The sequence below is a fragment of the Crocodylus porosus genome, unplaced genomic scaffold (assembly GCF_001723895.1).
Source record: "Crocodylus porosus isolate Cpor-Errol unplaced genomic scaffold, CroPor_comp1, whole genome shotgun sequence".
Taxonomy (NCBI): Eukaryota; Metazoa; Chordata; order Crocodylia; family Crocodylidae; genus Crocodylus; species Crocodylus porosus.
The window spans coordinates 150,719,538-150,723,695 of NW_017728886.1; positions in this window are offsets into that span (position 1 = coordinate 150,719,538).

The following is a 4,158-nucleotide window of genomic DNA, read 5'->3' on the forward strand; positions in this document are numbered from 1 at the left end:
CCCCAAAGTTTGGTGTCATCAGCAAACTTGACCAGTCCACCTATGACTCCAATGTCCACATCATTAATGAAGATGTTAAACAATATGGGTCCAAGGACATAGCCTCGGGGCACTGCACTGGTCACTGCCAGGGAAAATGGTTGAGCACCACTATTCTGTGTACTCTATTTTTTTCATTCTTCTTAACTGGCTGGTTATATTTTTTCTATACCTCTCATTCCTCACTTTGTTTGTTTTTTAAAGTTATCAAGGGCTTCACTAAAAGTCAGGATTATATTTTCTTAATGGTTCACCTGTTCCTGATTACTTACTTGACATTGCCTTAGTTTTTGATATTAACAGATGCTGGTATTTGAAAGTGGATAGACATAACAGACAGAGGTTCCTGAGCCCTTGAAGAATAGATTACCTTGTCTGTTATCCCACTGACTTAGTAACACATGAAGGTCTTCATCTCAAAAGTCTGTTTAAGACTTCTGATTTGTTTTCAATGTTTAGAAACATTTAATTCAATGCTTCTGTCCAAAAAACATAGTGGGAAAAATTAGTGATTCACAATTTGTATCCTATTTTTAAAAAAGAATCCAGTTGCTCTAGATCCTGCTTATAAATCACATTGTTTTGTTAAAGTCTGAAACAGAAAAGTGAACACCTATTTGACTTACCAACACTGAGACATTTTCCTTCCCACTAATTCCTGTTTCACCATGTTGAATATCCTCCTTGACTGAGAAAAAACTATGCCTTTTCCCTTAACCTCTCCCAGGTTTTTTTTCAATTCTAATCAGTTTCAAATAACTGTACTTAATTTTCTTTGATTTAAAGTTTCTTCACAGCAAGTGACAAACCCTCAGAACTAGTACACCAGTGACTAAATATGACAGTTTATCAGACTTCAAAAAATAGACAAAATCTATAACCAGAAGAACTCCCACTACATCATAGATGGCTTTATAATCTTGTATAAACCTGTTGATATCTGTAGAGTTGTGCCACTTACATCAATCCTGAATTTGGCCCCAATAATTCATAGGAAACACTATTTATATTAGTGTGGTATCTGGCACTGTGTATTATATAACTTGCCATTTGCATGTAGAATTGCAATTTGTGTTTCACTTTTAACTTTCCCTGCAAGCCACAGTTACTTAAAAAAAAAGAAAAAAACATGTGTAGGTCCCAAAAAGATTTTGAAAGGCCAAAATACAGTGTATTTTATTTTGACAGCTGTCCCTTGAATCCTAAACTATGACCCCTTGGGGACATAGTATTATGTAATTTTAGTGACAGCGCAATTGTCATTCTGCTAGAAAGGAGGATATTGTGATCTCAATGGAAAAGAAAAGTGATACTGCCATCTGTAAGCTTATATCCCACTTTCTTCTGTAATTTGTACCTCTCATGAAGGGTTGGGAGTGGAAATTACTACAAGCTGTTGAATAAAATGACATCATTTTGCCACCCACAAAATGTTATGAGTTTGACAGCCTAGAAAATGTCACAGTGGTGAGAAAGCACAACCTCATAGCAACCGAACACTTTCTTTTTTGGCTTTTAGTGGGCTTTTATTTCCATTATGATTGTAGTTTTCACCATTTTTTCCACTGGTTGCTGACCACCTCTTTGTGGTACTTTGACCCCTATGGCAAAAAATTAGCCTCTTCTAAATCCACTTTCAACAACTACTCTCTTGATAGGCTGCTGCATGGCAATATGTAATTTTTGGAGCTGGTACCTTTTCCATAGTCTTTGCAGCTATTCAGTTTGTTATAGCTACATCTGATGATCCTGAACTTGCTTTCAAGCAATTTACTCTCACTTGTAAATTACCATGCTATAAAATTAACAAACAAGGCCTTTCCATTATACAATTAGATGTTGTTACAAAGGTTAGTATAATATAGATTGAAGATCTCATAGATCATGAAGAGAGAATTTCCTGTCTACTAATTTTACAGCTGTTCTAAAGCACTTCCCTTAATGATGGAATACTGAAGAATATTTTTCCATGGTTACATTCTCTTCCATTAAACTGAACACACCCTCCCTAAGAAATCTGCATGCTTAGCACTGATTTTACGTGCCAGTACTGCATGTTGGTCCATTGTGATCTCTGATACATTAGTGAGGCCCTGCGGCTGCTCAATAGACCTTAAATATAACCAAAATGAAGTGAAAGAAACTAGGCTGGCAGGTATGAATAGCATTTAAGAAAATATCATAAAATCCTCAGAAAGTGAATGAAAATAGCGCTTGTATGGACCCAGTTATTCATTTGCAGTTACTAGCCAACCTCATATGCGGTTTTGCAGATCACTGGTTCTAATTATTTTTTAATCAGCTCTTTCTCTCTGCACTACCCTATACCCTTCTAGTGGCTCATAACAAATGTGCTACAATACCCACCCAAAGAGCAGTTGGACTCAGATATTGTTGTTTCAAAGCCAACTATAATTTGGGGACCAATAACTGTGATTTCCCCCCTCCCTTTCCTCTTCTGAACAGCGGCACCACTTACCTCTCTTGGGTACATGAAGATCCAAGACTATGGCTGACTATAATTCTAACTGACAGAGCTGCCATTACATAATGCTTATGTGACACTTGCAGAGTGTCACATAAAATCATTGGATGTTATTGAAACGATCAGAGAGCTCTCTCTCTCCCACCCAACACAGACAATGTCAAGTACAGTATTAATGGTTTATGGAAACAAAAAGGAACACTATAACTTGCACATAAACAGAGGGATAAATAACTTGTCATTTGGATCTGGAAAAGAATGTTTTCTCATATGTTTCCGTCAGTCTGAGCTTGTCTCTGTTGTCCTGTCTGCCCACAGTTTTGTGACTGCTAGTGTTCCAGGATGGTTTCCTCTGTACCTCTTAATAGGTGAACAGCTTCATTGCATCTATTACGACTAACTCTCTTTCTCATCATGCCTTTACTATTTCCCTTCTTTCATTATGAAGTTTATAATTAGGAAACCACTGCTCTAAGATGCTGCAAGATATACAATACATGTGGTATTAACCAATATTTATATACTGAGCACATCTCTGGTGTCCACATTTTAAGAAGAACTGTGGAGAGGATAAAGAGCCTCTGAAATAATTCAGGGCACAGACAGAAGCGACAACTTTCATCCAGTCTGGCCACAGAAGGTGGTCTATAGCTGCAACTGAACACCAGTGCACAGCTGCACACCACTTCAAAAATTGCCAATCAGGTGAAAATCTGAAGGTTTTCAGATGAAGATGAAGGGTTCAGATGAAGATGTTTCAAAATATAGTGTCTTCTGCAACTTCTGTTGGCCTGCCTGCCAGGCTCTGAGCTGTTTTCAGAATGGGAGGTGGGAAAGGAAGTGTAGGGATTTCAGGTTTTATTTTCGGCCCCTGGTGGAGGGTGGGGTGGGGGTATTGGAGCTGCCCACCAGGTGGGGGGGGGTTCCAATACACCCACCCCATCCTCCAGAGAAAGTTGGGGAACCCCTAAAATAAGCTCCCTCTGCTCCCTTTCCCCCTTCCCATTCTGAAAGCAGTATAGGCTGGGAGGGAGGAGGGAGCACTGCTAGGGGAAACCTGCTGCAGGCTGGCAGCCAACAGCTAGATTCCCCTTCCCCCTGGAACCAACAGTGAAATCCTGTTTGGTCCAGGGCGCCATTGTAACTCAAAATGCTTCCTGAAAAGTGTGCTGAGTTACAGCGGGGAGCTGCACTTCTGTCTGCACCTTCACATGTTGTAGAAAATGCCTTACAATGAAGGCCCCTCTAGGTGTACAGGTGTGATGGGATCTGATGTGTGATTCATACAAACGTACCTCTTGCCACATCACATGTCCATAACAGGAGGCATGACAGTGGGATTGCAAATCAGATCCCATCATGCCTTATTGCCGGTGCAGGGAGAGCCTGCAATCACAATACCAGGCTCCCCCTGCACTGGCAAGTAGCAAACTCCTGTGGCTAGGAATCCCCTCAGGTGACCAGGTATCACAGAGCACTAAGGTGCCTGCTACTTTAAGGGCAGAAACTGCCTAGGGAGAGAGCCCTAGCAGTCAGTCAGTCAGGAACCCCCCAGCTGCAAGTTACCATGGCAGCAGCAATGAGGGAATTAGCCTGCACCTGCAGGCAGTCAGCTGCCCGGAAGAGGCAGGGTC